The sequence below is a fragment of the Rhipicephalus microplus genome, chromosome 6, assembly GCF_043290135.1.
Source record: "Rhipicephalus microplus isolate Deutch F79 chromosome 6, USDA_Rmic, whole genome shotgun sequence".
Taxonomy (NCBI): Eukaryota; Metazoa; Arthropoda; class Arachnida; order Ixodida; family Ixodidae; genus Rhipicephalus; species Rhipicephalus microplus.
Window position 1 is genome coordinate 85,686,199 of NC_134705.1, and position 24,346 is coordinate 85,710,544.

The window sequence follows — 24,346 nt, forward strand, 5'->3', positions numbered from 1 at the left end:
GTCGTCCAGTCTGCGCGGCGCTTGCTCCTCTCTATTATTAGTCGCCTTGGCCTTTGCGGTTTCTTGGTCATCAGGCTCCGATAAGACCACCACCCATGAATCACGTGACGAGTCCGGGGAACTGGACTCGGTGCCGCTTCCGCCGTCGGAGACGCGGTGTGTGTGAGGGCTGTCTGCTCCTCCCGCTTTCGCTGGCTGACCCGCGGGAAGCGACGTGGACGTGGACTCGGCGTGCGTACTGTCACTCGTTTTCGTGGTATCCGTCTCCCTAACTGGTGGAACGCTAGGGGGGGTACGAGTGGGGGGGCCCGAACGCAAGACTTGCAAGTTCGGCTTGTCGGTACGGCTGACCAGGGGGGTGAGGACGCTCGCGCGGTCTTGTTTGTTGGCGGCGGTTGTAAGAGCAGTCGGGAGGCCACGGGCGGCTGCGACATAAGACCGTTTGCGAAAACATTCGCGTGTGCCGTGTTGGCCCCCACATCGCTGGCACTCGGCTTCGCATCCCTCCGTATCATGGCCAAAGGTGCCACACCGTTTGCAATAAGGCGTCGAGCAAGCGGAGGCCATGTGGCCCACCTCGCTACACCGCGCGCAAACGCGCCGCATTCCCCGGTACTCGAACATTACGCGGTGCCCCGCGACGGTTGTGAAGTTGGGCACCGGTTTGTTCATTTCCATGCGCACAACTCGTATGCCATTCAGCTTGTTTGGGCGGTTTGTGGCTGTCGCAAAGGCCACGCTCTTCACCTTCCCAAACTGCGCAAGTGCGTTTATCAGGGGTTCATCGGGGAGAAATGCGGGGTAGCGAAACACGTTAACGAAAGTTATCGGTGGCCCCACAGCCTCCACTGCCACTTTCACATTGCTAACGACAAAACCCTCGGCTACCGTCAATTTGGTTGCTTGAGCCGCGGTGCGAGTACACACCAGGAAGCGCGATCCACCCATATGCTGGAGTACGTGCACGCTATCATCTCCGGCAGTGCGCTCTACTGCATCGATTAAATCATCTATACAAAGATCGCCGTCTGGCGCGTTAAAGAAAAAACAATTTTCCCTCACCGGGAGGTTAGTTTGCGCGGATGTCATGCTGGTAAGCGTTGCCTGTTGCTCCTCCAAGCTAGGAGAAGGGGGGGCGTGGCTGTGACTGGTAGGAACGCAGCTATGCTGCGTACTGGTAGACGGGCTCAGCAGGCGCTGTGTCCGAGGTCTGGTAGTTGATGGTAGACGGCGGGGCGGAAGGCACCAGGGCAGCAGGTGGGGTCCGGGGTCCGCACGTCATCGGGCATGGGGGGGTCACCGAGCAGGAAAGCCCGGGACAGGAATCCGGGTGCTGCAGGCTGGGCCGACAGCTCTCCGGGGTAGACGCTGGACTTTCTTTTCGCACTGGAAGGCCCGGGGGTCGACGTCGGCGCGACGTGACCCCAGGTCCGGCTGAGTGACTCGCGCGAGAAAAAAACGGCTTGCTCGGACACTTTGATCTTAGCCAAAAGGCCGAGAAGCGATGCAATTCATTAGCACGTAATTAAAATCCATTCTTTCACACCTCGTACTTAGTTCTGGCCAAAAGCCGGGCAAACAGTAGCAAAGCAATTCCGACGTCCACCCATGCACAACCAGCATTGTGCACCGACAGCGGCAGCGCTGGCTTCACGGCATTGCTTTTATCCCCAGTCCGCTTGAAGTTTCTAGTTTCGCTTACAAACATGTTAAAACTGAAACCTTCTTTTTCCCAGAGGTCGAAGCCACGCGTGCTTGCTTGCATGCGTACTCTCTATGCGCCCATGACGTCACACCAAATGCTTGCCGGCGAACATTATCAGCCATGTCGCGAGGGATGCTACAGCACTTGTTTTAAAAACTGATGCATAGTGTACATGTCCAACTCGAGCACCAAAGTCTGGAAGGAAAAAAAAAAAAAAAAAATGACTGCGCAAAATGTGAATACGTCACCCATCCAACATGGCTTCTACGCCGGCTGCCCAAGCAACGCCTCTGCAACGACGCCCACAATCATCGGCAAAAAGGTGGTGCCTTTGGCTGCTTCAGCACGCTCAACATATGCCTTGCAAGTTCCGACGTGGCGGAACACCGCACCGAGGTCGACGAAGGTCCTGCCGTGAAAGGCAGACCCGGGAATGCGTGCGAAACGTCTACCGCGTGGGTTGTGAAGCCGGTGAATGAAGGATCATGTGGCAGAGGGTGACGGAACGTGAGTGTGCGACTTGCCGCTGCGATGTCGTTCAAGCGTTCAACGGGCCGGCAGGTTCTGTCTGTCGTGGTCGAAAACGTCCGAGTCAAAGTTTTGCTGATTCCGAGGGGTAGGAGTGCTATGGTGGCGTGTACGAGGCGCTGGTGCGGCGCTCCGTCGATCGTGCCGGACGGACATGAGGCGGCCGAAGGCGGTCGTCAAGTGGTCGCGGAAATCAGTGGAGAAGTACTCGCCTGCGCTTTTCGTCGAAGACTCGCGACAGACGGTCTTCGGGAGACACGGGTGGTTGCACAAATGCGACCGTGCGTCAACGTGCAGCCATATTCGTGGATTATTTCGCCCCATTACGATAGCTTCGTCACTGCGCTCGCTGGTGTTGCTTGTTTTTGTTGACCTTCACTTGTGGCTCACACCCACTGTGGGGGATTGGCTGGTTTGTTGTTCTGCTTCTTCGACTTCTACATACTCGGCTTAGTGAAGCTGTGAGGAGTGACGAGTGGGTACGGAGGCAAAGCGCGCCCGGGGCGTGATCTCACGCGTCCTGGGGTCCACGTCGCTTCAGGTACGTGCGTGGTGCGTCCGTACGTCTAGTGCGCAATTTTCTTGGAACTTCCAGCAACTGGCAATTCCATTGAGGTGAGCGTGCGAGGATGTTCGTTGTAATTAACGAGAGCCAACGGTGGATGAGCTGGTATGAGATGGTGTTCAGAAATGAAGTGTTTGATCAACAAGGCGATGCCCGCCGTGGTGGTCTGATGGCCGTAAGGTACTCGGCTGCTGACCCGCAGGTGGTGGGATCGAATCCCGGCCGCGGCGGCTGCATTTCCCTGTGCTCAGATTAGGGTGCACGTGAAAGAACCCCAGGTGGTCGAAATTTTCCCATAATCATATGGTGGTTTTGGGACGTCAAACCCCAAAGGTCAGTGGACATAGGAAAAGCACATCGGGGCTTTGCCGCTCCACCGTACAGCAGGTGTGTGCGGAGTGGGTCGTGTGGCGTTCTTTGCGATTTTAATTTGTGATGGGGAATAGTGTAGATGCGTAGACGTGGCGAGAGCACGCGTCTTCAGGTTCAGACGCCGCGTGAAGATGTGAAATAAAAATGCCTTCGCTTGCCACTGCAACTGTAAACAGAAACACCAACCAAACCCCATTTTCTAGAGGCTTTTTTATTTTTCGTTGCGAAACGGGTGAATTCGAAAAGCGGAAATAGCTTGGCACATACATACACACTTCTACACACATACATACATACACATCGCACATGCATACACATCGTATACACACTTCTAGCTTTCCTCCGAAACAGTAATGATAATTTCCTCAATAGTTTTATTGATATGAGTAGGAATGTTAAAAAAAATAAGAAACTTGAGTATGTACGTGTGAACATAACAAAATAAAAGAGACCCTCCATATATGAAATACACACGGAAACATTTATTTTCCCAGAGCAATCGTAAGTGCAAACACAGCTAGCGCACTCCCTGCCCGCGAATACCGCGTCAGCCGGGGCGGCGTGCCGCCACCGTCTCGGACACTCGACGCACCCACGCCGTTTACCCCGGTATCATGGGTAAATCCGAACACTCCTTCTATCATTGAATTTATTGTCGAACTCACCCCGCAGGGGGTGAGTGGGCCGATCCCGGAGGTAGTGCAATACCGGGCCAACCCGTGGCGGAGGTGAAGCAAGCTTCAAGCACTCCGCCGCATCACAAAAATAAGTTTAATATCTTGGATCCAAATAGGATCCGTATCAGATATTAAGCTGATAAGAACAGAGGTTTTCAAAAATGTTAGGAACATTTCTGACCGAAAAGGAAAAACTTGTTCTCATTTTTTGTTCCTTCAACCAGAAAGGAAGAAGGTGGTGTATCGTGAACTGTGTATAGAGAAGGTGAAAATAGGAAATAGCAGGGGAGAAAAAGTGAAAGGGGCGTGTGTCGTGTAGTATCACCTCTTATTTTTGCGATGTCTTTGGGAGGGTGACTTTGTCAGCACGTGGCCCAGCGAGGGACAGTCACTTTATGGCCACGTGTGCGCAGTACACTTCCCGAGAAGCTGCAATGGTCTCGCTCACTGCAAGCTTCTTAAGTAACCGGAGATATCTCCGGCTGCAGAGTTTTTTGAAAACTCTGTCATTTGCCGGGTCCCAGGAGCCAAGCATGCCGACGACGACTGCTTCGATCGTGACTCTCTGGTAGCGGCGGAGCAAGAAGTCCCGAACTGGTTCGTATTTTCGTTCCTTTTCCAGTCGGGCTGCCTCGAGTGCTTTGAGCCGGTTGTCAAAGGGGCAGGTCACGTCCACGATGATCGCCTCTTCCCCCCTGGCGAGAACGAGGTCGGGGCGAAGGTTGGTGGTACCAACCGCTCTGTTCTCATGCGTGACCGTGAACTTCTTGCTGGCGGCTTGTTTCACCCTCGCCACAATCTTGTTGTGACGACTGGTGTAGGCCATGCTGTGGCGCATGCAGTGACCCAGGACGTGTGGCAGCGTTTCCACTGCGTAACCGCACACACGGCACCGTTTGTCGGCGGAGGTGGTCCATGGGTTGGCTCCATTCACAGGTAGGAGGTTCAGGCGTGCCCTGTGGATGAAGCGCCAGTCGCAAAAGCGGGTGAATTTGCCGGAGCGCATGAAGTGGGAGCTGCTCGGGTCTGCGGCGACGCATTCCATTGCCTTCCCTTGATTGGGCATTTCTTGAAGGAAGCGATCGCGTGCCCGCATCATTCGGAAGCGCAGCGTTTTCACCACTTTTCGTCGTTTCTTTGACGTGAGAGTTTCCTCTCCGTCACACGTGATGCTGGTCCCCCCGTCTTCGAAAATTTCCCAGGTGACGTGTAGCCTGCGGGAAGCCTTCCGAGCCTCGGTCCAGACGGACTGCAGTTGTGTCGGCCGTGCCTGGAAAATGCCCTCCGTTTCGCCGCTGAGGTAGCAGGCGAGCTCTTCGTTGGTGGCCTGCCTGCGAATGCGCTTGGAGACAATTTTGGTTAGCGCTTCGAAGGCAAGTTCCCGGACCTCGAGATCGGCTGAGGTCAGAAGCTTGAAGGCGTTGTCCACGCGGCAGGCGTCACTTGTGTCTGCGGCGAGGGGGATTCCAGCTGCTCCGGCCGCTGCGCTGCCGTAGAGGTAGTTGTTTGCAGCGTTACCTGGAAGATAAAGAGTTTTCTTTATCAGGGGCCGGAGTGCGTCGTCTAGGCGGGCCCATTCCGCCTTGCCCACTTGTCCGCACCGCATGGCGAAGTTGAGTGCTGGAAAGACAAAAGTTTTCAGTGCATCAATTCGCTGCCATGGGGCAAGCATGGACTCGAGCAGGGTGCGGCCGACGGAGATCGCCTCATCGACCTTAGAGCGGTCTTGGAGAAGGCTGAACCCGACGGGGCGTCCTAGAAAAGATTGACTCTCGTAGTCACTGATGCGAGGGATCTCTTCTCCGTCGACGAAGAATTTCGTGTCCCTAGTGCCTACGGGAGTCCTACCAGAGAGGTGCAGGCTTCTGCACTTCTTGGGGTTCAGCCGAAGTCCCAGCTGGCCCGCGAGAGCCGCCACGACGTTGATGCGGTCCTGCAGTTTCTTTGGGCTGTCCGCCAAGGGGGTCAAATCATCGGCGTAAGCCAGCACATTGTGCTGCCTCTCACCTCCTTGGACCGCCCGAATGACTGGATCGAGCACCAAGTTGAAGAGCAGGCCGCTCAGTGGGCAGCCCTGTCTAATTCCGGCGGAGATTGTGACTGGGGCCGTTGTCCCAGCTTCGGCGACAATCCGGGTGGCGTTGTCTCGGTAGAGGTCTGCGATGATTGCGCAGAAGTCCTCTCCTGCACCTGCACCACGAAGAGAATCGATTAGTGCGTTGTGCGGAACTGAGCCAAATGCGTTGGCGAAGTCGAGAAAGGCCACGCAAAGGTCACCACCGCCGGCCCGCGCGGCGTCCAGGCGCTCCTGCAGCACGAAGTTGTGTTCAAACACGCCGTCGTGCGGCAGGAACCCCTTCTGACACCTCGAGAGCACGTCATGGTCACACACCCACTGCTGCATGCGGGAAGCTAGGCAACCCGCATACAGCTTGGAGATGGTGTTCCCAAGGGCAATGGGTCTCCAATTCGTGACCTCACTCGGATCACCCTTCTTGTGGATGAGGATGGTCCTCGTTTCCTTCCAGGCGTCGGGCACTTGCTTGTACTGGAGGCACACGTTGAATGCTGCGGAGAGAAAGAGACCTTCAGGATCATGTTCTTTCCAATGGCGGTAGGTGATCCTGTCACTGCCGGGGGCCGTGTTTTCGCATCTGCGAAGACGGGCCGCCACCTCGTCGCTGGTGAATCGGGCGAGGCAGATCTCTGTCATGTCGTCCGGGCGAGCCTTGTTAAGGAGCAGGTGGGTGTTTCCTTCCTTCGGCGCCCATGTTTCAGCAAAGTGTTGCTCCAGTCTGTCCAGCGGAATCTCGCAGAGTTTGGTTTCGCCCTGTACGATGATACGAACAGCCCGACGGCGGTTGCGACGATACAGGCTCTGTATCTGCTGGGCGTTGTTCGGGTTGGCCGGGACGCGGGGTTTCCCACCGGCAGGGTTGTCTGGAATTTTCGCCTCCTTCCTCACCGCCGATACGGCCTCCTCCAGGATGGAGAGGAAGTCGTCCCAGCGCTCAGCAGTGGCGGGCTCCCGAAGCAGTTGCCGGATTCGCTGGCTGTGTTCTGCGAGTACGCTTGTGTCGTCGATTGGCCCGGAGAGGTTGATCTCGCCGGGGTTCACTGTCTGCGGGGCGGGGTCCTGTGATTCGCCGCCTGCGTCGTCTATCGAAAGTCCCTCGGATGATGCTGGATGTGTGGGGGAGTCGACGCTGTGGGTGATACTCCTGGCTGATGGACTTGCTTGAGGGTCCTCCTGTGCTGTTGCCAAGCTTTGTTGTGGTGCTCCTTGCTGGCTGGTCCTCTGAGTAGCGCGGGCTGTGTCTGGATCCTGCTGGAGACGGGACGAAAACCGTGACCCTTCTGGTGGTGACTCCTCCTCGCTGGCTGCTGATGGAATTGTCGCATCCCTGGAGCTCTGGCTTGGAGAGCAAGCTGTGCTGCCTAAGAGAGGAGGGAGAGGGGTAAGGGCCCGGTCCGGTGATGGTGGCCGGGAACGCCGTGGGTTGTCGTGGTCCGTGTCGCTGTGCGGTGACTCATGTTGCCTGAGACTCGGCGTGATGGAGGATGCATTTCCAACCTGTGAGAACAGAGAGGCACATGAAGACCTGCTCCTCGCGGTGGCGGCCTCGCTAGGCGTGGGCGATGGGGTGCCCGTAGTTGCCGAAACCCGGTCAGGGATTTCCTGCAAGTCACCTAGAAGGGGGGAGGAAGGTGTGAGTGCCAGCTCTGTTGGTGCTGGAGAGTCCGGCGTTGCGCTCAGTGTCGTGCTGTCCTCGCTTGGTGATGATCCCGTTGACGTCGTTGAGTTGGAGCTCTGTGACGATCGAAGGGTCATTGTCCGTGTGGCTTGGTTGCCGGCAGCAGCGCGGGGGGGTCGGCCAGTCGGAGTTGCAGTAGGTGCCGCCCTCGAAGTCCTTGAAGTCGTTGGTCCCTCGTTCATGTGCTGTGCTTCCTGTCTTTTGTGTTTGCGCATGTGGTTGTCCAGTCCCTTCCTTGTTGTCATGGTGGCAGGACATTGTGGACACTTGTGCCTGTTGAGGTCGAGGGGCGACAGCTCGTGTCTACCTCTTGCGATGCAGGAGTGGAGTGTGGGATGCAGCCCAAGGCCGGTCGTGGAGCATAGGGTACAGGTGTATGCCACCTTTACTTTGAGCTCATGCTCGTCTAGTAGATGCCGCACCAAGCTTTGTCGCCTGCTTGTCCAGCTGATCCCGGAGTACCGTACCCCACATTTGTCTATGGGGCAGGTGAAGCTGTGTGGGATTGGGAAAAAGACATCAAGGGTCTGTCCCTCCTTGCCTAGCTGGGGTTGGTTTTGGGCATCTCGCGGCCTCGGTGCAGTGGGCGTCCCGGTCTCCCCTGTATTCGGGGGACCTACCTCCTCGGACATCACCTACTGGTGGGCGAACACTTCTAAAGAAAACAGGATTATCACGGCAGGATGTACATCATTGTGAGAACACTTAGGCATCTTGAGAAAAAACACTTCAATAAAAGACGGCACTGTACACTTGAATGAGAAGTAGAAAGATGGAGAGGAGATAGAGAAAGAAGAGAAGGAAAAAAAGAAAAAAAAAAAAAAGGTGGGGGTGGGGGGTGATCGTCAACCCATGTTTAAGTGTAGCTGGCGACCTAAGACAAAGGGGAAGAAAAGGAGGGAGTGTGTGACCTCCTCCCCCTAGTCGGGGGAGAAGAGAGAAGAGGGGTGCGCTCGCCGAGAGAGGAAGAGGAAGAAAAAGAAAATGAAGAGAAAGAAAAAAAAAACCACGGCGTGCGCACCAGTGAGAGTCGCGGGCTACCCGCTACATGGTGAGTGCAGCTGGCAGCCCCAAGAAGGCAGAGAGAGTACTGACCGCCTCAGCAGAGAGGAGGGTACCAGAAGGAATTAGTAAAGAAGACAGAGGAAAGCGAGCGAGTGAGAGAAGAGAAAAAAAAAAGGGAAGGCAGGAGAACCCGGTTGAGCGTGCCCTCTACTGACACGTGTCAGCAGCGGCGCTTCCGGAAAAAAAAAAAAAAAAAAGGAGCGTGCAAGAGTAGAGAGAAAGTCGCCTGGCTACATTGTTAGTGTAGCTGGCAACAGTGGGAGCGGGAGGGGAGCCTTAGCGCGGGCCACGTGGACGGAAAGTAGAAGAGAGGAGAGAAGAAAAAAGAAAAAAAAAAGAGAGAGAAAAGTGAAGAAAGAGGAGAGAGCGGAGACGCTGCTTCCACGTGGTCACCAGCGGCGCTCGCTGGTGTCCAGAGTAGAGGCGCGCTCCGAAAGAAAGAAAAAAAAAAAAAGAGCGTGCAAGGAAGGCTTGCGCTATCTTACATCACTTGGGCAGATGATGCAAGGGCCGCTGAGCCAACTAATACACAAGAAAAAGGGTGCTTTTCAGACGGGAAGCTGCCGGCAAGGCCGGTTGGAGCAGCCCGTCTCGCCGAGCACGAGAACCCACCCCCCCAAAGGGGGGCGGAAAAGACAGGCAAAAAAGAAGTGTTTTAAAGAACTAGCATCTCACCAATGACCAGAGCCAGAAATCCAGGGCAGCAGGAACCAAGTGTCAGCAGGGGGGTCCAAGAATCCGCAGGCAGTCGTTGCTGGTCGCTCGAACAAGCTAAGAAGGCATGCACACAACAACAACACAAGAAGAGACAGAGAAAGACACCGCACTAACCGGGCGGGTGGTCGATTGCTTCTACAAAGAGCAGGAGTAGGATGGACAAGCCAACACTACACTTTGATCTTAGCCAAAAGGCCGAGAAGCGATGCAATTCATTAGCACGTAATTAAAATCCATTCTTTCACACCTCGTACTTAGTTCTGGCCAAAAGCCGGGCAAACAGTAGCAAAGCAATTCCGACGTCCACCCATGCACAACCAGCATTGTGCACCGACAGCGGCAGCGCTGGCTTCACGGCATTGCTTTTATCCCCAGTCCGCTTGAAGTTTCTAGTTTCGCTTACAAACATGTTAAAACTGAAACCTTCTTTTTCCCAGAGGTCGAAGCCACGCGTGCTTGCTTGCATGCGTACTCTCTATGCGCCCATGACGTCACACCAAATGCTTGCCGGCGAACATTATCAGCCATGTCGCGAGGGATGCTACAGCACTTGTTTTAAAAACTGATGCATAGTGTACATGTCCAACTCGAGCACCAAAGTCTGGAAGGAAAAAAAAAAAAAATGACTGCGCAAAATGTGAATACGTCACCCATCCAACATGGCTTCTACGCCGGCTGCCCAAGCAACGCCTCTGCAACGACGCCCACAATCATCGGCAAAAAGGTGGTGCCTTTGGCTGCTTCAGCACGCTCAACATATGCCTTGCAAGTTCCGACGTGGCGGAACACCGCACCGAGGTCGACGAAGGTCCTGCCGTGAAAGGCAGACCCGGGAATGCGTGCGAAACGTCTACCGCGTGGGTTGTGAAGCCGGTGAATGAAGGATCATGTGGCAGAGGGTGACGGAACGTGAGTGTGCGACTTGCCGCTGCGATGTCGTTCAAGCGTTCAACGGGCCGGCAGGTTCTGTCTGTCGTGGTCGAAAACGTCCGAGTCAAAGTTTTGCTGATTCCGAGGGGTAGGAGTGCTATGGTGGCGTGTACGAGGCGCTGGTGCGGCGCTCCGTCGATCGTGCCGGACGGACATGAGGCGGCCGAAGGCGGTCGTCAAGTGGTCGCGGAAATCAGTGGAGAAGTACTCGCCTGCGCTTTTCGTCGAAGACTCGCGACAGACGGTCTTCGGGAGACACGGGTGGTTGCACAAATGCGACCGTGCGTCAACGTGCAGCCATATTCGTGGATTATTTCGCCCCATTACGATAGCTTCGTCACTGCGCTCGCTGGTGTTGCTTGTTTTTGTTGACCTTCACTTGTGGCTCACACCCACTGTGGGGGATTGGCTGGTTTGTTGTTCTGCTTCTTCGACTTCTACATACTCGGCTTAGTGAAGCTGTGAGGAGTGACGAGTGGGTACGGAGGCAAAGCGCGCCCGGGGCGTGATCTCACGCGTCCTGGGGTCCACGTCGCTTCAGGTACGTGCGTGGTGCGTCCGTACGTCTAGTGCGCAATTTTCTTGGAACTTCCAGCAACTGGCAATTCCATTGAGGTGAGCGTGCGAGGATGTTCGTTGTAATTAACGAGAGCCAACGGTGGATGAGCTGGTATGAGATGGTGTTCAGAAATGAAGTGTTTGATCAACAAGGCGATGCCCGCCGTGGTGGTCTGATGGCCGTAAGGTACTCGGCTGCTGACCCGCAGGTGGTGGGATCGAATCCCGGCCGCGGCGGCTGCATTTCCCTGTGCTCAGATTAGGGTGCACGTGAAAGAACCCCAGGTGGTCGAAATTTTCCCATAATCATATGGTGGTTTTGGGACGTCAAACCCCAAAGGTCAGTGGACATAGGAAAAGCACATCGGGGCTTTGCCGCTCCACCGTACAGCAGGTGTGTGCGGAGTGGGTCGTGTGGCGTTCTTTGCGATTTTAATTTGTGATGGGGAATAGTGTAGATGCGTAGACGTGGCGAGAGCACGCGTCTTCAGGTTCAGACGCCGCGTGAAGATGTGAAATAAAAATGCCTTCGCTTGCCACTGCAACTGTAAACAGAAACACCAACCAAACCCCATTTTCTAGAGGCTTTTTTATTTTTCGTTGCGAAACGGGTGAATTCGAAAAGCGGAAATAGCTTGGCACATACATACACACTTCTACACACATACATACATACACATCGCACATGCATACACATCGTATACACACTTCTAGCTTTCCTCCGAAACAGTAATGATAATTTCCTCAATAGTTTTATTGATATGAGTAGGAATGTTAAAAAAAATAAGAAACTTGAGTATGTACGTGTGAACATAACAAAATAAAAGAGACCCTCCATATATGAAATACACACGGAAACATTTATTTTCCCAGAGCAATCGTAAGTGCAAACACAGCTAGCGCACTCCCTGCCCGCGAATACCGCGTCAGCCGGGGCGGCGTGCCGCCACCGTCTCGGACACTCGACGCACCCACGCCGTTTACCCCGGTATCATGGGTAAATCCGAACACTCCTTCTATCATTGAATTTATTGTCGAACTCACCCCGCAGGGGGTGAGTGGGCCGATCCCGGAGGTAGTGCAATACCGGGCCAACCCGTGGCGGAGGTGAAGCAAGCTTCAAGCACTCCGCCGCATCACAAAAATAAGTTTAATATCTTGGATCCAAATAGGATCCGTATCAGATATTAAGCTGATAAGAACAGAGTGTAAATTTTATTATGTTACAGACAATGCATGGGATGTCTGGAATAAGCCGGACGACATCGTATTGTTCCTGGACATAGCACCGGGATAGCCAGTTGGAAGTGGACGCGGATGGTGGTACCAGGGACGCCAGGATGTAGGTCATCACAGGAACCGCCGGAACAGCAGCGGCTTAGTCAGGGCACCTGGCAGGTGGTGGGCGATGTGGCGACGTAGACGGTGGGTCTTGTCTTGGTCATCGGTCGTCTAGCTGCGTCCATGTCCCACGTGCGCGTGGTAGATGGCGCGGGACGCTGCCACCACCTCGCTCACGCAGAGTTTCTTCATGAGACGCAGGTAGCTGCGGGAGCACAGGCGCTGGAGGACGCGGTCGTTGGCCGGGTCCCAAGCGCCGAGAGCCCCGACGATGACGGCGGCCACCGTTACTCTCTGGTAGCGGCGACGCAGGTAGTCGGCGACGGGTTGGTAGCGTGCGACCTTGTCGTTTCGCGTGTTGGTAAAGGCCTCCGGTGTGTTCTCGAACGGGCAAGCCACGTCGATCACCAGGGCCTCCTCCCCGCGAACCAGGACAAGGTCAGGACGCAGTCCGGTGTCGCCGACCGGCCGGTTCTCGTACGCTATGGTGTAGTCGCGGGCAGCGGCCGTGCGAAGGCGCGAGACCACCGCGTTGTGCCGTGCCTGAGACATGGCGCTGTGCGTCATGCAGTGGCAAAGCACGTGCGGTAGCGTCTCCCTCGCGTAGCCGCAGACCCGGCAACGCTGGTCTCGGTCAGTAGGGCCCCACATGACGGCGCCATTCAGGGATAGCAGGTTGAGGCGCGCCCGGTGGATAAACCGCCAGTCGGCGAAGTGTGTGAACGCTCCCGTGGAGATGAAATGGGAGCTCGCACGATCCGCCGAGACGCAGGCCATCACCTTTCCCTGGTTCGGTTGGTCATGGAGGGCGTTGTCCCTGACGTGGGCCAGCACATCTCGTAGCGTTCGCATTACCCGGTTCCGCTGTGTTGAAGGTAGCGTCGCGTCGCCGCAGGTGATGGTAACGTTGTCGGGCCGCAGGGACCACGAGACTTGTAGTCTTCGGGACGCCTTACGGGCCTCGGTCCACACGCTGCGCAGCTGGGTTGCCGGCCTTGAGTGGACGACCTGTCGGTCGCCAGAGAGGTACGCCTCCAACTCGAAACGGGTAGCCTCCCATCCGAGGCGGGTGGAGGCGATCTCGTAAGCGTCGGACAGGGCGAGATCCCGCAACGACTGATCTGAAGTCGTCAGGAGCTTGAAAGCGGAGTCGATACGACAGATGTCGTATAACTCCGCTGCCACCGGTATCGCTACTGCTCCTCCGGAGGCGCTCCCGTAGACGTAGTTCGTCGAGGCGTTCACCGGTAGGTAGAGTGTTCGCTTGACCATGGGCCTGATGGCAAGGTCCAACCGGTGCCAATCTGTTTTAGTCAGGGCGCCGCACCTCATGGAAAAGTTCAGAGCAGGGAACACAAATGTCTTGAGGGCGTCAATACGCTGCCAGGGGGCTAGGAGGGACGAAAAAATTGCCGTGGCGTTGCGAATGGCGTCCTCAATGACATTGGTCCCCGCTCGCTGTGGAAGGCGGAAACCCACCGGGCGTCCGAGGTAGCGGAGCGGCTCGGAGTCGCTCAAGGCCGTTACCGGGACGCCGGAGACCCGGAACACGGTTGGCCGCATTCCGACGGGGGTGACGCCGCTGAGGTGCAAGGTCGTACACTTGCCCGGGTTGAGAGATAGCCCGAGCGGTGGTGATAGCGCCTCGACCGTGTCGATGCGTTGTTGGAGAAGAGCAGGACAGTCGGCCAGGGGCGTCAGGTCGTCGGCATAGGCGAGGATGTTGTGGTCGTCGCCCGTGCCTTGGACGCCTCGAACTACGGGGTCTATGACCAGGTTGAAGAGCAACCCGCTGAGCGGGCAGCCCTGGCGTAGACCCGAGTGGATAACGACCGGATCTGTCGTGCCCTCTGCAGCAACGATGACAGTTTGGTTGTCACGGTAGAGGTCCTCGATGAGGGCGGTGAACGTCTCCCCAGCACCGGAACCACGGAGGGCATCCAGGAGGGCTTGGTGAGGCACGGACCCGTAGGCGTTTGCGAAGTCCAGGAGGGCTGCGCAAAACTCCGTGCCACCAGCTCTGGCTGCGTCCATGCGGTGCTGAAAGATATAATTCAGCTCGAAAACGCCGTCATAAGGGAGGAAACCTTTTTGGCACCTTGACAAGACCTGGTGATCCATGATCCAGGCTTGCAGGCGCGACGCAAGACACTTGGCGTACAGCTTGGAGGCAGTACAGCCGAGTGCGATGGGGCGCCAGTTGCCCGGAACAGAGGGATCACCTTTCTTGTAGATGAGAACCGTGCGTGACGTTCGCCATGAGTCCGGGGTGCGACGGTGGTGAACACAGGCGTTGAACAGGGAGGACAGGAAGCGGGCCTCCGGGTCGACGGACCTCCAGTGTTGGTACGTCAGTCTGTCGGGTCCGGGAGCCGTGTTCTCCGACTTCCGAAGCCGGAGGAGAACTTCGTCCGCCGAGAACGACGCCGTGTTGACCGGAACAGGAGCCGCTGGTCGTTGAAACAACGCTGACGTGTCTGCCGTGCGAGGTGACCAAGTGGAGGCCCAATGGTCCTGGATGTCTCGTATAGGTATGGTACAGGACCGTGTGGGACCCTCCATGATCAGGCGCACGGCACGTCGGCGGTTCCTGCGGTAGAGACGCTGGATCTCTGTCGCGTTGTCGGGGTTGACGTCTCGAGCAGGGCGTCCCGGTGTTGCCGGAGGGAGGCGGACAGCTTCCGCAGCCAGAGCAACAGCCTGAGACCATGCCTGCTCACACGTCGCCCATGATTCTGGCGTTGGGGCTGAACGGAGCGTGGCTCGCAAGACGCGGACCTGCTCCGCAAGCAGCATGGTGCGGTCCGTTGGCATCTCCATCGTCGGTGCTTCGACAGGAGTGTCGTGTGCACCGTCGTCGACTTCATCCACGCCAGTGTCTTCGAACCGCTCGGAAAGGGAAGGGGATGAGGAGGAGCGGGAATTGGTCGACAGAGGGCGGCGGTCGACGACGATGCCGGCAGCTGGGACACTCTGTTCGTCCACCGGCTCGTTGGCCGATGCGTCGTCGGAGTCGTCGGTACCGGAGACGTCGGCAAGCTCCGTGGACATCCGTGAGGAAGCCCTCGAAGCCGACGACGTGGAGCCGGGACCGGTACGGCGACGAGAAGACGAGCCGGGCGTGGATGAGACCTCGCCAGTCGTGGACTGGGGACCAGGATCTGGTGGCACGGACGGTGGCGTTCCGGGACCCGAAGGCGATTGCCGAGGCGTAGAAGAGCCGGAGCCAGAAGTTGGAGAGGAGTGGCCCGGCATAGTAGACGTCTCGGAACTTGACACCGACGGAGAACCGGTTGCCGAAGTGCTGGAGGCCGACCCGGTACTGGAAGATGGCGTCGATGTGGAGGAATGGCCTCCACGACGTCTTCGAGACCGGGAAACGGTTGCTCGGGTCTGTGGTGCTGGTACTGCTCGGCAAGTTGTACCGGAAGGAGCTGGGCCGGAGCGTGGTGTGGTTTCTGTGCCAGAGGAACTGGAGGTAGTCGCCGTAGGCTGCCGTGGGGGGCGAAGAGGTACAAATGGAGTGGACTCCTCTTGCGCATGCCGTGCCATGGTGTGCCGGGCCAAGGAGCGTTCGCAATTGAAGCTCTTCGGGCAATACCGGCAGGGGTGGTAAGGCTCGTTCGAGGCAGGACCCGGGCAATCGTGGCGGGCGGACAGCGAATTCAACCGGGCATCACAGGCGACGCACCGGTAGAGCCGCTCCGTTGGCCGAACCCCGTGTTTCTGCTCCATGTGGGACCGCCACGCGGACAGTCGGAGCGAGACTGATGTGCGGGCTTGGCAGCCCGCGCAACAGGGATAAGGACAACGAAGGAGCCCTGGCACCGGCAGGTACACTGTCATGATGCCCCGGTAAATGACGGGCGGTCGGGAGCGAGGAGGGCCCGATGCTGCCGCTGAAACGCCAGTAGACGCGGGTGTGCCAGGACGAGGCCGCTGGGCCGGCGGGGGCGCCGGTGTGCTCGTCCCCGAAGGGGGAGCGGGACGCCGCCGACGGCTACCGGAACCCAGGAAGAGCGGCTCGACGGACACGGCAGGTGGCCGGCGGGGGGTAGGCATGGCCAGGCAGGGACTTCTCCAGGTCCTCGTGGACGGACGTCCGGGCAGGAAGGCCGGGGCGACGGCGACGACGTCGGCGAAGTAGTCACGAAGACCGGGGTCCGCTGGTGTCACCAGCAGGCATTGGCGACCGGACCGGGAGTGGCAGGCAAGAAAAGGCTTGTAGACTCTCACCACTCCCGGAGGGCGTCTTCTCCCGCTGGCTTGACTGGGACGCCCGGTCGGTCGAAGTCCACGTCCCCGTGGCTTGATGTCCGGTCCGGTAGGCTCCGACGACGGCGGCGATGAAGTGGTCACGAGGACCGGGGCCCGTGGGTGTCGTCAGCAGGCATTGACGACCGGGCCGGGAGTGGCAGGCAAGAAAAGGCTCGTGGACTCTTACCACTCCCGGAGGGCGTCTGCTCCTGCTGGTGGACCCGCCGCGTCGGTAGATGGCCGGAGACTCCTTCGAAGGGGCAGCAGGGCCGAGGAACCAGGTTGACCCAGGAACAGCGTAGCTCCGTGCGACCAGGGGGGGGGACCTTCCAGGGCGGCCGGCTCCCCGGGAGGGACCGTTCTCGACCTCTGGCTGTACAGATCAAAGTGGGAGATCCACGTGTACTACACTTTGATCTTAGCCAAAAGGCCGAGAAGCGATGATCAAAGTGTAGTACACGTGGATTTCCCACTTTGATTTTAACAGCCAAAGGTCGAGAACGGTCCCTCCCGGGGAGCCGGCCACCCTGGAAGGTCCCCTCCCCCCTGGTCGCACGGAGCTACGCTGTTCCTGGGTCCACCTAGTTCCTCGGCCCTGCTGCACATTCGAAGGAGTCTCCGGCCATCTACCGACGCGGCGGGCCCACCAGCAGGAGCAGACGCCCTCCGGGAGTGGTAAGAGTCCACGAGCCTTTTCTTGCCTGCCACTCCCGGCCCGGTCGTCAATGCCTGCTGACGACACCCACGGGCCCCGGTCCTCGTGACCACTTCATCGCCGCCGTCGTCGGAGCCTACCGGACCGGACATCAAGCCACGGGGACGTGGACACCGACCGACCGGGCGTTCCAGTCAAGCCAGCGGGAGAAGACGCCCTCCGGGAGTGGTGAGAGTCTACAAGCCTTTTCTTGCCTGCCACTCCCGGTCCGGTCGCCAATGCCTGCTGGTGACACCAGCGGACCCCGGTCTTCGTGACCACTTCGCCGACGTCGTCGCCGTCGCCCCGGCCTTCCTGCCCGGACGTCCGTCCACGAGGACCTGGAGAAGTCCCTGCCTGGCCATGCCTACCCCCCGCCGGCCACCTGCCATGTCCGTCGAGCCGCTCTTCCTGGGTTCCGGTAGCCGTCGGCGGCGTCCCGCTCCCCCTTCGGGGACGAGCACACCGGCGCCCCCGCCGGCCCAGCGGCCTCGTCCTGGCACACCCGCGTCTACTGGCGTTTCAGTGGCAGCATCGGGCCCTCCTCGCTCCCGACCGCCCGTCATTCACCGGGGCATCATGACGGTGTACCTGCCGGTGCCAGGGCTCCTTCGTTGTCCTTATCCCTGTTGCGCGGGCTGCCAAGCTCGCACATCAGTCTCGCTCCGACTGTCCGCGTGGCGGTCCCACATGGAGCAGAAACACGGGGTTCGGCCAACGGAGCGGCTCTACCGGTGCGTCGCCTGTGATGCCCGGTTGAATTCGCTGTCCGCCCGCCACGATTGCCCGGGTCCTGCCTCGAACGAGCCTTACCATCCCTGCCGGTATTGCCCGAAGAGCTTCAATTGCGAACGCTCCTTGGCCCGGCACACCATGGCACGGCATGCGCAAGAGGAGTCCACTCCATTTGTACCTCTTCGCCCCCCACGGCAGCCTACGGCGACTACCTCCAGTCCCTCTGGCACAGAAACCACACCACGCTCCGGCCCAGCTCCTTCCGGTACAACTTGCCGAGCAGTACCAGCACCACAGACCCGAGCAACCGTTTCCCGGTCTCGAAGACGTCGTGGAGGCCATTCTTCCACATCGACGCCATCTTCCAGTACCGGGTCGGCCTCCAGCACTTCGGCAACCGGTTCTCCGTCGGTGTCAAGTTCCGAGGCGTCTACTATGCCAGGCCACTCCTCTCCAACTTCTGGCTCCGGCTCTTCTACGCCTCGGCAATCGCCTTCGGGTCCCGGAACGCCACCGTCCGTGCCACCAGATCCTGGTCCCCAGTCCACGACTGGCGAGGTCTCATCCACGCCCGGCTCGTCTTCTCGTCGCCATACCGGTCCCGGCTCCACGTCGTCGGCTTCAAGGGCTTCCTCACGGATGTCCACGGAGCTTGCCGACGTCTCCGGTACCGACGACTCCGACGACGCATCGGCCAACGAGCCGGTGGACGAACAGAGTGTCCCAGCTGCCGGCATCGTCGTCGACCGCCGCCCTCTGTCGGCCAATTCCCGCTCCTCCTCATCCCCTTCCCTTTCCGAGCGGTTGGAAGACACTGGCGCGGATGAAGTCGACGACGGTGCACACGACACTCCTGTCGAAGCACCGACGATGGAGATGCCAACGGACCGCACCATGCTGCTTGCGGAGCAGGTCCGCGTCTTGCGAGCCACGCTCCGTTCAGCCCCAACGCCAGAATCATGGGCGACGTGTGAGCAGGCATGGTCTCAGGCTGTTGCTCTGGCTGCGGAAGCTGTCCGCCTCCCTCCGGCAACACCGGGACGCCCTGCTCGAGACGTCAACCCCGACAACGCGACAGAGATCCAGCGTCTCTACCGCAGGAACCGCCGACGTGCCGTGCGCCTGATCATGGAGGGTCCCACACGGTCCTGTACCATACCTATACGAGACATCCAGGACCATTGGGCCTCCACTTGGTCACCTCGCACGGCAGACACGTCAGCGTTGTTTCAACGACCAGCGGCTCCTGTTCCGGTCAACACGGCGTCGTTCTCGGCGGACGAAGTTCTCCTCCGGCTCCGGAAGTCGGAGAACACGGCTCCCGGACCCGACAGACTGACGTACCAACACTGGAGGTCCGTCGACCCGGAGGCCCGCTTCCTGTCCTCCCTGTTCAACGCCTGTGTTCACCACCGTCGCACACCGGACTCATGGCGAACGTCACGCACGGTTCTCATCTACAAGAAAGGTGATCCCTCTGTTCCGGGCAACTGGCGCCCCATCGCACTCGGCTGTACTGCCTCCAAGCTGTACGCCAAGTGTCTTGCGTCGCGTCTGCAAGCCTGGATCATGGATCACCAGGTCTTGTCAAGGTGCCAAAAAGGTTTCCTCCCTTATGACGGCGTTTTCGAGCTGAATTATATCTTTCAGCACCGCATGGACGCAGCCAGAGCTGGTGGCACGGAGTTTTGCGCAGCCCTCCTGGACTTCGCAAACGCCTACGGGTCCGTGCCTCACCAAGCCCTCCTGGATGCCCTCCGTGGTTCCGGTGCTGGGGAGACGTTCACCGCCCTCATCGAGGACCTCTACCGTGACAACCAAACTGTCATCGTTGCTGCAGAGGGCACGACAGATCCGGTCGTTATCCACTCGGGTCTACGCCAGGGCTGCCCGCTAAGCGGGTTGCTCTTCAACCTGGTCATAGACCCCGTAGTTCGAGGCGTCCAAGGCACGGGCGACGACCACAACATCCTCGCCTATGCCGACGACCTGACGCCCCTGGCCGACTGTCCTGCTCTTCTCCAACAACGCATCGACACGGTCGAGGCGCTATCAACACCGCTCGGGCTTTCTCTCAACCCGGGCAAGTGTACGACCTTGCACCTCAGCGGCGTCACCCCCGTCGGAATGCGGCCAACCGTGTTCCGGGTCTCCGGCGTCCCGGTAACCGCCTTGAGCGACTCCGAGCCGCTCCGCTACCTCGGACGCCCGGTAGGTTTCCGCCTTCCACAGCGAGCGGGGACCAATGTCATTGAGGACGCCATTCGCAACGCCACGGCAATTTTTTCGTCCCTCCTAGCCCCCTGGCAGCGTATTGACGCCCTCAAGACATTTGTGTTCCCCGCTCTCAACTTTTCCATGAGGTGCGGCGCCCTGACTAAAACAGATTGGCACCGGTTGGACCTTGCCATCAGGCCCATGGTCAAGCGAACACTCTACCTACCGGTGAACGCCTCGACGAACTACGTCTACGGGAGCGCCTCCGGAGGAGCAGTAGCGATACCGGTGGCAGCGGAGTTATACGACATCTGTCGTATCGACTCCGCTTTCAAGCTCCTGACGACTTCAGATCAGTCGTTGCGGGATCTCGCCCTGTCCGACGCTTACGAGATCGCCTCCACCCGCCTCGGATGGGAGGCTACCCGTTTCGAGTTGGAGGCGTACCTCTCTGGCGACCGACAGGTCGTCCACTCAAGGCCGGCAACCCAGCTGCGCAGCGTGTGGACCGAGGCCCGTAAGGCGTCCCGAAGACTACAAGTCTCGTGGTCCCTGCGGCCCGACAACGTTACCATCACCTGCGGCGACGCGACGCTACCTTCAACACAGCGGAACCGGGTAATGCGGACGCTACGAGATGTGCTGGCCCACGTCAGGGACAACGCCCTCCATGACCAACCGAACCAGGGAAAGGTGATGGCCTGCGTCTCGGCGGATCGTGCGAGCTCCCATTTCATCTCCACGGGAGCGTTCACACACTTCGCCGACTGGCGGTTTATCCACCGGGCGCGCCTCAACCTGCTACCCCTGAATGGCGCCGTCATGTGGGGCCCTACTGACCGAGACCAGCGTTGCCGGGTCTGCGGCTACGCGAGGGAGACGCTACCGCACGTGCTTTGCCACTGCATGACGCACAGCGCCATGTCTCAGGCACGGCACAACGCGGTGGTCTCGCGCCTTCGCACGGCCGCTGCCCGCGACTACACCGTAGCGTACGAGAACCGGCCGGTCGGCGACACCGGACTGCGTCCTGACCTTGTCCTGGTTCGCGGAGAGGAGGCCCTGGTGATCGACGTGGCTTGCCCGTTCGAGAACACACCGGAGGCCTTTACCAACACGCGAAACGACAAGGTCGCACGCTACCAACCCGTCGCCGACTACCTGCGTCGCCGCTACCAGAGAGTAACGGTGGCCGCCGTCATCGTCGGGGCTCTCGGCGCTTGGGACCCGGCCAACGACCGCGTCCTCCAGCGCCTGTGCTCCCGCAGCTACCTGCGTCTCATGAAGAAACTCTGCGTGAGCGAGGTGGTGGCAGCGTCCCGCGCCATCTACCACGCGCACGTGGGACATGGACGCAGCTAGACGACCGATGACCAAGACAAGACCCACCGTCTACGTCGCCACATCGCCCACCACCTGCCAGGTGCCCTGACTAAGCCGCTGCTGTTCCGGCGGTTCCTGTGATGACCTACATCCTGGCGTCCCTGGTACCACCATCCGCGTCCACTTTAACTGGCTATCCCGGTGCTATGTCCAGGAACAATACGATGTCGTCCGGCTAATTCCAGACATCCCATGCATTGTCTGTAACATAATAAAATTTACACTCTGTTCTTATCAGCTTAATATCTGATACGGATCCTATTTGGATCCAAGATATTAAACTTATTTTTGTGATGCGGCGGAGTGCTTGAAGCTTGCTTCACCTCCGCCACGGGTTGGCCCGGTATTGCACTACCTCCGGGATCGGCCCACTCACCCCCTGCGGGGTGAGTTCGACAATAAATTCAATGATAGAAGGAGTGTTCGGATTTACCCATGATACCGGGGTAAACGGCGTGGGTGCGTCGAGTGTCCGAGACGGTGGCGGCACGCCGCCCCGGCTGACGCGGTATTCGCGGGCAGGGAGTGCGCTAGCTGTGTTTGCACTTACGATTGCTCTGGGAAAATAAATGTTTCCGTGTGTATTTCATATATGGAGGGTCTCTTTTATTTTGTTATGTTCACACGTACATACTCAAGTTTCTTATTTTTTTTAACATTCCTACTCATATCAATAAAACTATTGAGGAAATTATCATTACTGTTTCGGAGGAAAGCTAGAAGTGTGTATACGATGTGTATGCATGTGCGATGTGTATGTATGTATGTGTGTAGAAGTGTGTATGTATGTGCCAAGCTATTTCCGCTTTTCGAATTCACCCGTTTCGCAACGAAAAATAAAAAAGCCTCTAGAAAATGGGGTTTGGTTGGTGTTTCTGTTTACAGTTGCAGTGGCAAGCGAAGGCATTTTTATTTCACATCTTCACGCGGCGTCTGAACCTGAAGACGCGTGCTCTCGCCACGTCTACGCATCTACACTATTCCCCATCACAAATTAAAATCGCAAAGAACGCCACACGACCCACTCCGCACACACCTGCTGTACGGTGGAGCGGCAAAGCCCCGATGTGCTTTTCCTATGTCCACTGACCTTTGGGGTTTGACGTCCCAAAACCACCATATGATTATGGGAAAATTTCGACCACCTGGGGTTCTTTCACGTGCACCCTAATCTGAGCACAGGGAAATGCAGCCGCCGCGGCCGGGATTCGATCCCACCACCTGCGGGTCAGCAGCCGAGTACCTTACGGCCATCAGACCACCACGGCGGGCATCGCCTTGTTGATCAAACACTTCATTTCTGAACACCATCTCATACCAGCTCATCCACCGTTGGCTCTCGTTAATTACAACGAACATCCTCGCACGCTCACCTCAATGGAATTGCCAGTTGCTGGAAGTTCCAAGAAAATTGCGCACTAGACGTACGGACGCACCACGCACGTACCTGAAGCGACGTGGACCCCAGGACGCGTGAGATCACGCCCCGGGCGCGCTTTGCCTCCGTACCCACTCGTCACTCCTCACAGCTTCACTAAGCCGAGTATGTAGAAGTCGAAGAAGCAGAACAACAAACCAGCCAATCCCCCACAGTGGGTGTGAGCCACAAGTGAAGGTCAACAAAAACAAGCAACACCAGCGAGCGCAGTGACGAAGCTATCGTAATGGGGCGAAATAATCCACGAATATGGCTGCACGTTGACGCACGGTCGCATTTGTGCAACCACCCGTGTCTCCCGAAGACCGTCTGTCGCGAGTCTTCGACGAAAAGCGCAGGCGAGTACTTCTCCACTGATTTCCGCGACCACTTGACGACCGCCTTCGGCCGCCTCATGTCCGTCCGGCACGATCGACGGAGCGCCGCACCAGCGCCTCGTACACGCCACCATAGCACTCCTACCCCTCGGAATCAGCAAAACTTTGACTCGGACGTTTTCGACCACGACAGACAGAACCTGCCGGCCCGTTGAACGCTTGAACGACATCGCAGCGGCAAGTCGCACACTCACGTTCCGTCACCCTCTGCCACATGATCCTTCATTCACCGGCTTCACAACCCACGCGGTAGACGTTTCGCACGCATTCCCGGGTCTGCCTTTCACGGCAGGACCTTCGTCGACCTCGGTGCGGTGTTCCGCCACGTCGGAACTTGCAAGGCATATGTTGAGCGTGCTGAAGCAGCCAAAGGCACCACCTTTTTGCCGATGATTGTGGGCGTCGTTGCAGAGGCGTTGCTTGGGCAGCCGGCGTAGAAGCCATGTTGGATGGGTGACGTATTCACATTTTGCGCAGTCATTTTTTTTTTTTTTTTTTCCTTCCAGACTTTGGTGCTCGAGTTGGACATGTACACTATGCATCAGTTTTTAAAACAAGTGCTGTAGCATCCCTCGCGACATGGCTGATAATGTTCGCCGGCAAGCATTTGGTGTGACGTCATGGGCGCATAGAGAGTACGCATGCAAGCAAGCACGCGTGGCTTCGACCTCTGGGAAAAAGAAGGTTTCAGTTTTAACATGTTTGTAAGCGAAACTAGAAACTTCAAGCGGACTGGGGATAAAAGCAATGCCGTGAAGCCAGCGCTGCCGCTGTCGGTGCACAATGCTGGTTGTGCATGGGTGGACGTCGGAATTGCTTTGCTACTGTTTGCCCGGCTTTTGGCCAGAACTAAGTACGAGGTGTGAAAGAATGGATTTTAATTACGTGCTAATGAATTGCATCGCTTCTCGGCCTTTTGGCTAAGATCAAAGTGTAGTCGACTGGAAGATGTTCGTCGACTGGAAGTCGACGAGGACGATCCTCATTCACAAGAAAGGCGACCGCGAGGACCCCACAAACTGGCGACCCATT

At 57.9% G+C, this 24,346-nt stretch overlaps 1 protein-coding gene, 2 non-coding genes and 1 pseudogene across 6 annotated transcripts in view; 2 read left to right on the top strand and 2 right to left on the bottom strand.

Moving 5' to 3' along the window:
* Positions 1-24,346, top strand: part of LOC119168652 (uncharacterized) — a 293,472-nt gene that overhangs the window by 225,829 nt on the left and 43,297 nt on the right. The window contains exon 1 of one of the 4 annotated variants that reach the window (XM_075866131.1): positions 17,046-17,353. The exons of the other annotated variants lie outside the window; for them this stretch is intronic. The gene's annotated coding sequence lies outside the window, so the exon portion shown is untranslated. Of the gene's footprint in view, positions 1-17,045; positions 17,354-24,346 lie in introns of those variants that run through there. 4 annotated transcript variants of the gene reach the window in all.
* LOC142766378 (U2 spliceosomal RNA) lies at positions 3,845-4,023 on the bottom strand (annotated as a pseudogene).
* Positions 11,926-12,115, bottom strand: LOC142766298 (U2 spliceosomal RNA). The gene has a single exon (XR_012884478.1). It is a non-coding gene; the product is annotated as a U2 spliceosomal RNA (small nuclear RNA).
* On the top strand, positions 21,687-21,876 carry LOC142766299 (U2 spliceosomal RNA). Its single transcript, XR_012884479.1, has one exon. It is a non-coding gene; the product is annotated as a U2 spliceosomal RNA (small nuclear RNA).